Raw genomic sequence first — 12,024 nt, forward strand, 5'->3', positions numbered from 1 at the left:
AGAATAATATGAACAAGTTAATTGTAAATTATCCTAGAAACCATATCTCAACTAAGATTTCTCCATTGTTAACATGTTTTCTGTTTGTGTCACTATGCTTTAACTGCAGTGTAATTACCCCCCTTCCTTCCCTTCTCTGCATATTTGAAGCTTATTGTGCATTGCAACTGAGAACACTACTAATGGTTGACTGTGACAGGTGGTAACAGCGTCTCCAGGAGTTACGCACATCCGTGCCCAACGTGACGATAGACTCGGCCGGTCGCCCTACAGTCAGTATGGCCAGTGCTGCCATCAAAGTCACCTCCGCCGCCCAGCAACAATGCCCTCCTCAACCAGGTAAATACTAAATACAAAATATTTCATACGCACAATTAGTTTTCTTTTTTAATTCAGAAGTATGTTAATTATATTGATAGAAGGTTGTTGTTGTACTGGTTGATAATGATATAATACAAGTTGTAGACTTTGAACATTTTGTAATTAAATAGAATTTGTTTTTGTCAGAATGTCTTAACAATGTCTATGCATTATAAGATGATGTATGCATATAAAATTTAGCAGCCTTATCTATGAAATGAAATTTTTTTTAGTTAAGCAGCGTAAAAGTAAGGACTAAAATGGTCCTTTCTTAACCAGTGTAAACTATAATGAAAAAAAATTAACTGTATGTACCACACATGTAAAACTATAGATTAGTCCATGCAAAAAAAACAAATATACCACATATAAGATGGGACAAATATGTTGTACTTATTTGAACTCATAGTTGTACTTATTAAAAAACAAATCATGATCATGGCACAACCAAACATATAACTATTTCATGCAATAATTGACCAAAACCAATGAACCATCAATTGGGTTTGTGGTGCTGAATTGTTGGTTAAACAGTTGGTTCTTTCAGATATTGAATGTAGGGGTACAAACTTATTTATTATTGACTTCTAGAATGAACCTGCTTTAAGAATTTTACATTTATAGTTTTTGTTTTCTATAGTTTCTTTAACTTTCATAATAACCATTACTTTTTTTAAGTTTCAAACAATTTTTAATGGTTAACCCTACAACTGGCAGTCGCCTGATTATCAGTCGATATTAATGTTTCTGTAGTGGCAGTCGCCTGAAAATCAGTCGATTTGACACGTGCCCGTTTGACATCTGTTATAATTAGTAACACAAACTAAACTGCAATGATTCATATACCACTAGAATCAGAAATAGTTGCTGATTTGTTTGATGTATTTTGTTTTGTTTTGTATGCCATGATTTCAGTATGACATATTGAAAACGAGAGTTGTTTGTTAACAGTCGGCCATTGTTGTTGTATTGTTACCCGGTTCGCTTTATTCTTGTCCATCTAAAACGTAAGTTTATTACATGAAATAAGTGTTTTTATGTAATAAGTGTGTTTATTTATGCGTATAAATTCTCGTATATTGTGTTTTATCAGTTTATTTTGTCATGTTATGAAGAAATATATGTGAAAAAATATATTAGTGAGATTTTGTGTTCTAGGCTATGTGCAGTGTTGTGATAGTTTTAGTTAGCTTTAGGATCATTTTCATATGCGATTGATCATGATATAAAGCTTCTTTATTTATTTTTATAAGCTTAATTTTAATGTATTTTATGAATTTTTCGAGTAATAATTAAGGTTTTCATGAATTTTTGTAACACAGTCGTATCCATAGCAATGAATTTAGCCGTATTGTACTATCTTCAGATTAGAGTATTTCATAATTATTTGTTTTAATTAAAAAAAGTGTAGTAAACTATACATTTTCTTAAAACTATAAAAAATTTTCAACATTTTGGGTATTTTGGAAATATTTTTTTTTCACACAATATGTCTTTTATAGGTGCACCCCCACCACTTTTACATACCTTTTTTATTTTTGAAAACATACTTAGTAAAAAAAAGTGATAGATTTCTTATATTTTTGGGTTTTTTATTTCCATGAATAAAAAGTAAATTTTCTTGTGAAAACAGTGATATATAATACATATAGGTTTATAATCAAATTATATTAAAAAAAAAATAAAAACCAATACTACTCGCAAAACACCTCAAAATGGCCTGCCACTTGAGGAAATTTCAACTGCCAGCTCGAGGGTTAAAGAAATGTGTACAAATTGTATATGTTCAGAAAAATGTTTGTGATCTTGAGACTTTCTCCAAAAGACATTACTTGGTTGTAGGTGACAGCTGCGTTCCAGCAGGGTCAGCAGATAGCTGTGAGACAGACTCCTGTACGGATTCAAGCCTCAGGCTCCTCTACTCCCCTAGTGGCAGTAGCTGTCACTCAGGCCCCCACCCTGCTTACTCTCTCCCACCCTCAACCTGAACAATGTGAGTATTACTCTTGCCTCTCCAGATATTGTATAAGCACACAACATGTATTTTCTTTAATTGATAAAGGATTCTTGTATGAAATTTATTGTCAGCCTTGCAAATTGTTGTGGAGGTCAGAATGAGAAAGTATCAAAAATGATTAAAGATATATAAATTAAATTTTATTTCCTCAGTTTATTTTCTTGTAGATTGATATGAAAATGAAAACTACCTGCTTACACATAAAGAAGTTATATTACCGCCAGGCAAACTACATAAAAAGTCACCACTGTAAGGATCTGTATATAATTAGTGCTGATTTACGAGGGGTATTAGAAAAATAAGGTACCCATGATTTTTTTAAATAGACAGCTCTATATTTCTACTTAGTGTTTTATACATCAATTTAACACGTAAAAGTTAAGCTATTTCTCCACATAATCACCGTTTCTGTCCAAACACTTTTGTAGACGATGCTCCAACTTTTCTATCCCCATGTGTAGAATTCTGCTGCCAATCCTTTGAGTAACTTCTTCCTTGACTTCATCATTGGTACTGAAGCGTTGGCCACCCAAGTGGTCCTTTAATTTTGGGAATAAGTGATAATCTCTTGGGGCTAGGTCTAGGGCTGTAGGGGGGATGGGGCACAATAGTCCAGCCAAAATTTGTAAGCAGTTATTGAGTTTGACGTGAGACATGAGGTCAAGCGTTGTCATGGAGAAGCCTCACACCACTGGACAATCTTCCTCTCCAGCGGTTCTGGATCGCGCGTCTCAGTTTTCTTAATTTGTCGCAATATCTGTCAGAGTTTACTGTTGTTCCTGTGAATGATGATTCTCGATCTTCAAGCAGTGTTGTCTTAGAACTTTTTCAACAACTCCATCTGAAACTGAAGGCCGTCCACTTCGGTTTTCATTGTGAATTTCCATGCGGGCCTTCACTGAATTCTCTACACCATTTTTATCGGGATCACAGCACGAATTTCGCATCTGGCGGTAACAACGACAGGGAGCTACATCTTCGAAGGCAGCTATGTCGGCACTGTTGGACGTAGCGAGGCGCGAGTGGTATGGATAGAGAGAGGGACAGCTGATAAGTAAGACAGTGTTGCCCAGATTTTCTTCACATATCGCATTCTGTCTCGGCGGCATAGGGAACCTTATTTTTCTAATTAGCTGGTGCTGATTTAAAATGTTTTTTTTGTGTTGACTATTGGTTTTAAGTGTGTCAGGCTGAGAAAAATATGGTTTGAGAGAAAACATTATTACCAACTCTTTATTACCCTCCCATTTTAACCTCCATTAAAACTAGTGCGGCTGATGATTATTTTGTCCTAGAAGTAATTTTTTGTACCTGATTTCAAGAAAAATCGAGTTGTGTGTTTATACAGTCCAAATTGGCACTCGGGTTCTGGTCTGTTATCATTGATGATGATTGATTTTTTGTCTTATTTTATCTAGAAATAGAGGGTGTTTCAAAAAGGACTTTATAACTTTGAAAATTGATATAAATTTATTCAAGTAAATGGTACAGTGCTGGTTTTAGTATTGTTTTAAAAGAAAAGGCAAGAAGTTTTTTTACCTTAAACTAAAGATGTTCTGTGTGGCTTCCGTTGGTTATCCTGCAGCATCCCGTCGGTTATCAATTTCTTTCCAAACTCACACTAGCATTGCAGGTGTAACTTTCTCAGCGGTGGCGTAGATACTTGCTCTAAGTTCTGGTAGAGTGGTGGGCGAAGGAGGTACACACACCATATCCTTAATGAAGCCCCAGAAGAAAAAATTTCGGGTCTGGGGAACATGGGCCATGCAATTAGCCGCACTACAGCCAATCCATTGACCTGGAAATCGGTCATTGAGAAATTCTCGGACATTAATGTGGTGGTGCCCCATCTTACATTAAGTAAACATTTTGCTCTCAGTTATCCTCATCAATCCGTGTTATCATAAAGTGTTGCAAGATATTGAAGTAAACTATCTTGTTGATATTCCTCTTTTGGAAAAAAAGGGCCATACATTTTCTTCTTTGCCAGCTCACAAAACATTCAGCTTAAGACTACCACACGCATATAGTAATGTTTCATATGGATTTTCACTATCCTAAATCCTACAGTTATCAAATTTCACCTTACCACTTTAGTGAAAATTTGACTGGTCAGAAAATTTTCCAAAAAAGTGTTCATCATGAACAACGATTTCGTCAGATGTCCTTGGATGACATGATGATTTCTACTGAGTACCCTGTTTGTACTAAACATTTATGACACTCATAACTTGCAGGCCTACTAGGAGGATCTTTAGTGTACTTGGTACAAATATTACTTCCAAAGAGTATTCAGACTTCAAAAAAAAGCGATTCGAATAATCGCCAAAATCAAATTTAGAGAGTCATTCAGGGAAGCTTTCAAGAAATTTGCAGCTGTTGACTCTGCTGTGCCTCTACATTTTGGAAACAACTTTGTTTTGTATGAGTAAATGTGCCTTAACCAGAGGCCGAGACATACACATGTATGAGACACATGGGAGAGCTAACTACCGAACTGGGAGACACAGAACGGTGGTTTATGAATGCTTGCTCTCGCAGGCGGGTGTTCATTTCCTCAACAGACTGTCCAATTCAATTAAAGATGCTGCAACGCCTAAGGCGTTAAAGACTCGCCTTAAACGCCTCTTGGTGTCACAAGCATTCTATAATGCAGGTGAGTTTTTGGCATTCGACTGGGAGACCGCCCAAATCAGAAGACTGACTCCGCTATACTATGTGGGTAGCATTGGCGATGGATGAAAGAGGCGTAACTGTAAAATTGTATGTGTGAGTGTGTATTGTTGTATGAATGTTAGAAATTAAAAAAACCCATGAAGTTTGCCATACAATGTAAATATTGTTGTCGCAATGAAAAAGATTTGATTTTATTTTATTACTGGTACTGTTGTCGCCAGCTTTGATTCTTCAAACCAAAACACACAGCTAACACGCTCTGGTCCAATAAATGCAGCCATCTTTAACGTAACTACCGCCAGCACTTGTTGCAGCTCGATTCTGCTCTAGCAAACTACGGGGGAGTTAAAACTTGATGTGTTTCCCTTGAAAACAACATTAAAACCAGCACTGTACCGTTTTTGAATAAATTTATGTGAATTTTCAAAGTTGTAAAGTCCTATTTGAAACATCCTGTATTTTACACCATCTTTCAGCTGTCTGACTGACTGTGGTTTTTTGTGTACTTATGTGTATCTTTATGCTTCTATACTGCTGTATATAAAGAAATAAATATTATCTAATATTCTAAACCAAAAATTTTGTACGGAAAAAGTTTGTGTTCTACTGTTTACAAAGTTTTAAAAACAAAATGTATGAATTTGTATAAAGACCATTTTTGTCATTTCTGAACCATTTTTTCAAAAATTTGCTACAAATTTCAATTATTTTTTCTTTTATATAAATGCTTAATAAAAACACTATTAATTTTTTTAACATTTTACTGTTGTGTGATGTTCATGTCTTGGGGAAAGAAATTGGTCTCTGGAATTATCATATTATATATATTATGGTCATATATATATATAGTTTAATCACAAACTATGTTCTGTTTAACTTTTCAATCAAACATCTTTGAGATTTATTCTTTGCTGACAATGTAAATAGTGGTAAAATATCTTCTTGCTGTTGTGATGTCTGACTTATTATAGCTTTTTTATGTTACAAGAACATGATTGGTTTGTTTCAGAGCCAGAACCAGTAAAACGGATAGAGGACATCTGGACCATTTTTGCACTGAAATCATGTCTTCTTTGAATAAGTTTTATTGTATTCTTTAAGCCCATACATAATTTTCTTCCAATTTTGAATATGCAGCGTTTTCATCAGTTTATTGCACTTAGTTTGGTAAAGTAAGAGTTATGAAAAGTATGTTACTCAAGTTGTTCCATTATTATAATTTACGATAACTCCAACATTTGTACTTTACTATGTTGCTACATTACATACGCAACATTGTAAATAGCAAAATGTATAAAAGGCTGAATATTAGCTCTCACAGAAACATAAACTGCAAACCTTGGAAAACTATTCACAAACTAACTTAGTTGTAAGAAATTTGGTGGTGATTCAAAGTGCATTCATGATGACAAACCCAAACCAGGCAGACACTCGGACAAGTTATTCCTAGACAGCTGGCAGTTGTATGGCAATAGTTGATATAGTTATAGTTGTAGAACTGGCCTTTTGAAAGTGTAGCACTAGAAGTGGCTAGTTCTAGGGCTACACATTCATAAACACTGAAGATTGTTATGCGTCATTGTGGTTTTCTCAGTTACTCCGAGTATCTCTTGTCTCTTGTGAGCAATGTTTGGTTCCTGACACTTTATTTTGAAATTAGTTTTTTTTATAAATAACGTAACAATAATAACGCCTATTACATAATTTTTTACATGTATCTTTTACTAAACAGATTGTGTTTTTCATGACTGCGTAAAAATGTAGTTATGTAAATGATTGAATAGTGTGTGAAAAAACAAGTTGTTTCTATGTAATGGTAAAGATCGTTTTTACAATACTTTATGGGCTGAAATAGTTTTTTATATGTATATAAAATAATTTTTATCAGTGGTGTTTGATTTCTATTTCTGAATTATTACAAACTGTATTGCAATAACAAGTGATGAAATACTTACTTCTGATAAGTAATATGAAAAGTTGTATGGTTTGCGCTTAAGTATGAGGCTGATAATTGAAAGTATACTAAATGTTTTGTATTCAAGTACCATAGCTTATTTTTAAAATATGATTTTCATTATTTATTTACAGAAACAAAATGTATTTTACCAGAAATAAATATCAATATAGTTATATTGAAAATGGAGTTTGTACACTTATTATTGTTATTTTTAAGTAGGATATCGACTAATTGGGGTGAACGCACTAGTGACCTTGTATACAGTGATTCTTAATTAATAAATATGACATTTTAATGTGGCAAGAATACGAACAATAATGTCTTAAACAATAAGCTAAATAATATATTTATAATAAAAATTCAACCTAAATGACATACAGAGAGGCAAACGTAATGTAAGGCAGTGAAATAAAAAACTGTTCAACTGTTTCATTCTGTAAAAAATATGTCACAAACAGAGTAGTCAATATTAAAGTTTACTTTAACGCCTTGTGTTTTGGAGTTAAATAACTTAAAGAAATAAACTAAATTAAACTTATCTTACTTTTGATAAAAATGTTTAAACTTTATGTAAAAAATATGTCACAAACAGAGTAGTCAATATTAAAGTTTACTTTAACGCCTTGTGTTTGGAGTTAAATAACTTAAAGAAATAAACTAAAGTAAACTTATCTTACTTTTGATAAAAATGTTTAAACTTTATGGTACCAGAAGGAAAAAATACAACAACAAAAATGAAAACAGAAACGTATTTAAATTCATCCAACTCTTGGTGGCTTAAGTTCAACAACTGTCAGTTAATGAGCTTCAACCACAACTAGTTATGCAACAAATGTTCATGCCCATGTCTCATTCATGCAGTGAGAAATATTTGTAAAAACGATAGCACAAGCTTTTAAAAAGCAACAGATCAAAATAGATAAAGATCAGTCACCCAAAGTGGGTGGATATTGTTAATTTACTTTAGTTTATGTGTCAGAGGCTTTTGATAATGGCCTTGCAAAAATATATACATAGCAGCAAAATGATGTGTGAAACTATTGAAAATAGTTAAACTTGATCTTTGCAACTCATCAAAAACCCTCAGTTGGGTTATCTGAGGTTCTTTTATGTAAAGTTGGGCTGTTTAGTATAATTTCTATAAGCTACATTTCGTCATGTTTGTACAGTAAAGTGTTAAAAACTTTGGACTGTTAATTTTAATTTTTGTTTATAAATTACCTTATTTTTTCTATTACATAATCAATTTTGCTTTATCTTTTGTTTGTCACATAATTACTTTCTTACTTGACCTGAATACATGCCAACGATTGGTATATTATGTTTCAGTAAGTGTACTTTTTTGATCTGTGAAGGGTTTCTTACATAATAGTTAATCTCAATATATCGTTTTTATGTTTTAATATTTCTTGCCTTTCAATATTTTATGTTAGTACTTTTAATATATGACAAAATCAATTGTGTGTATGTTGTTATAGGTGTTAGTTTTACAGCATTAGTTAAATCAACATGCTGTAGTATTGGCATATCAATATAAAATCAGAAATTAACATGCTCTTGCATTATATGTAATGTAATTTGTATAATTAAATGTGCATCCAAAAAGGAAGATGCTTATCTTGAGAGTGTTTGAATGAAAAATGTCAAATTAATAATGCTGATATTTGATAATCATTAATTTATATTTAATGGACTGACTGTCTTGTGTTAAGACAGAAAAAATTGGTGAAAATAATTAAGTGGGTTTTGTATTCCCCCCCCTCTTATTTCTATATGTAAAATTCAATTTAAATGAAAAAATTGGTTCATTTCTCTGTGGTTGTGTTAAGATTTGGTCACATCGAACCTGCTACTGAGTCATGAAATGTGAGTGTATCTCATTCTCAACCCAAATGACAACTTCTAGTGTCAAAACATTTGTTTGTTCTCTAATATTTTTTCTACAAAAATCATCCATTATTGTGTTCAAAAAAGTTATACCAATTCAGATTTTTATTGAAATTTATTTTTGGTCAAAAACATAATTGAACAACTAAAGGGATTTTATAGACTCTTCCTTAAATATGGCAACTTTTTATTTTTACAATTCGTATGGTTGGCAAAAATTAAGAATGTTTATTTCTTGTTGTTTTTGTTACCTTAATGTAATATTAAAAAAAAAAACATTATTTTGGAATAGTCTTTGGCAGATGCTAGAGATAAATCCTACACACGAAAATGAAATACACTTCTTAACAAAACCCTACCCACTAGGAAATATTTACTATTTTTCACCAACAATTTCAATTGGTTAATCTGACTTTATTTGTTCCTTTTATTAATGTCCTTTTTCTAATTCTCTAATGGTTGTCATGATATATTGTTGATATTTTTACATACTGTATGATCCTAAAACTGATTTTGGGACGAAGGTTTATAACATCTTTATTTTTTGTAACAACTTTTGAAGTGATCATTTACTGTCATATAAGTCAGCATATTCATTTAATGGTTATAGAGTTTTGTCCTTTTAAAAGTTTTGGAATAAGGTTTCACTAGTTAAATTTTGTAGTATGATTTGTTTTACCAAGTAAATGTGTTGTGAACATTTTTGTATATTTTTTTAGTTTTTTAAATACTATGTTGTAACTTACTATATTGTTCAACAAGTCTTGATAACAACCTCTCCAAGTGTCTGTATTTCTCTGTATTTGCCAGAATAAATGTATAATTCCTGACAATACGCCTTTTACGCTTATAGTGTTTTTTAGTTGCATAAGTCATAATTTTTGTTTAACCAGATAAATATTTTTGTATATTGTGTACTTGTATTATAATTGTTTGCTTGTAAATATTGCTTCCCAAAGAAGAAAAAAAAGCAGTTACTGTGCAAAGAATAGTTTGTGTACATATGGAAATTGTTGTCACTGTATCTTTTTCAGTGTATTAAATTTTTTTACTAGTATTTAAAATGTTTGTTTCATTTCCATTTGTCCATTGGTAATGTGACTTTGAAAGAAAATGTATTTATACACTTTTAATTTATTAAATTGTAAGATGCTCAGGTATGAAAAGATATTCTGTGTGTTTCTGTCATTGTGATGGTAAAATATTTGGTTCTTCGTGGAGAAACTTATATTAACATAAAAGGTTTTAATCCCTTCTTGGTTTTTTGATAATATTACATTGATAGTGATTGCGTAAAAATGTGCTACTGGTGTAATATAACACACCTTTATATTGTTTCTGTTTTAAGAATAACTTCTTTTATTCTTAAAACAGAAACAATATAAAGGTGTGTTATATAGAAGTTGTCTGCTCTAAAACTGCTCAAGAAGCATTTCTATGACAACCACACGTCATGGAAGTAGTTCTGTTGTTTTCTACTAGATGTCAGCACTTCTTTGGTCCTCTGTCATGATTGTTTGCATCTTGGTGAGTTCGCTGTAGTCGCACAGTGCAGACAGCTACCACGTTTGTTGCACGTTGCGCCCCTGTCCTAGATTTTAGGTTAAATTCTAGTATTTATTGTATCATGGAAAATATCTGACATACAAAAAGCTATTGGCTTTGTTTGCATGACTCTATAAAAAAAACTAAAATATCAGTAAAATAACTTAATTTTTAGGAACAAAAATACCGTTAAGGGAAAATGCTCATTTACACAGTTTAATGATAATGAATAATGAAAAATCTTGTTATTGTGACTTGTCAGTTTTCATCGATTTACCTATCTTAAATCATTTACATCAGAAGGTCTCGTGCTTTGTGTTTTCTCATGCACATTTATCCATCGTTCGTTCAACTGCTTAACTTGATTTCGCACCATTCTATCGAGTGCTGGCATTGACATTCCTTGCGTGTGAAACCTCAATAACAGACAAAATTTTATAATTGACGGAATCATCAAATGCTAATGTTGAGTTCAGTTCCATTTCACCTTCCTTTTAGTGCAGAGTCTGAAATCGGATGGTATCATGGACTTGACTCCTGGAATCTGGAGTTAATGTCTCTAAAGAGATCCAAAAGAAGTTGGCAATGAAGTTCAAAACAAACACAGAGACACCTGACTACAAAATCAAGTGTAATGTAGATGTTCTTATTGTCTCAACAGGTCCACTAATAGAATGTGAAATGGAGCTGAACTCAACATTTAATTTGTGTGAATAATGCTCTTCGACTCAACAGTGTTGTAAACAGCTGGTTGTAGCAGCGTCCATACTTCACTAAATGTGTTATATGCCTCTTCTTCTCTCCATTTAGCAAACAGTTTATACTAAATAGCAGCTGCGTTAACAAAATACAAACTGTAAAAAGTACTCTTTTCACCATAGCTACATCATAAAATGTTTAAAAAAATTATTACTCTGATATAATAGTTCTCTAACACTCATTATATAAAATGAAGGAATGGTAAATAATTGCCCAATATCAAATTTAAGTAATTTATTTATCTAATTAATTAATTTATGTCTTATTAATTTTATTTACTAATTAAAGATATTTTTGCTCAGTAAAATATATTTATAAGTTAAATTTAAAGTAGTTTTATGAAATAGATTGTCGAAGGACATTCCCTCTCTCAAAAAATGGCTTATATTTAAAACTGAGCTTTGTCTGAAACAGTCTAATATTGAATTGCATATTTCTCATATTATTTATTCACTGCTATTTGGTCAGCGGTTCCTCACCTTGTACCGAGATAATGGTATATTTAACTAAAAGGCATAAAAAAATATATCTTAAACTTTTAACTACAACTTTCCCACTGAATGTTTTTGCTACAAAATAAAAACATATAGGCACTTTACATTTTTAAACTCACAAAAATTAATAGAATGAAGACATTCTTAACAACAACTATATTATATAATTATTAAGTAATTTCATTCGATCCATATAGAGGGGGCACGCAAACTCGAGTCTGGTCATCAAACTATTGTCTGTTAACAACACCATTCAAGAGAGGATCGAACTCTCCTGAGCCTTAATTCTGCCTATTAATCTATAGTTATAGTTAAAACATTCAAGTTCC

At 32.1% G+C, this 12,024-nt stretch overlaps 1 long non-coding RNA gene across 1 annotated transcript; it reads left to right on the forward strand.

The window, feature by feature from the left end:
• The first annotated feature begins 269 nt into the window (after positions 1-269).
• Positions 270-9,961, forward strand: LOC124373998. The gene is made up of 3 exons (XR_006923491.1): positions 270-339; positions 2,203-2,353; positions 6,063-9,961. It is a non-coding gene; the product is annotated as an uncharacterized LOC124373998 (long non-coding RNA).
• The last annotated feature ends 2,063 nt before the right edge of the window (positions 9,962-12,024 follow it).

This window comes from Homalodisca vitripennis, unplaced genomic scaffold, assembly GCF_021130785.1.
Source record: "Homalodisca vitripennis isolate AUS2020 unplaced genomic scaffold, UT_GWSS_2.1 ScUCBcl_6942;HRSCAF=14401, whole genome shotgun sequence".
Lineage (NCBI taxonomy): Eukaryota > Metazoa > Arthropoda > Insecta > Hemiptera > Cicadellidae > Homalodisca > Homalodisca vitripennis.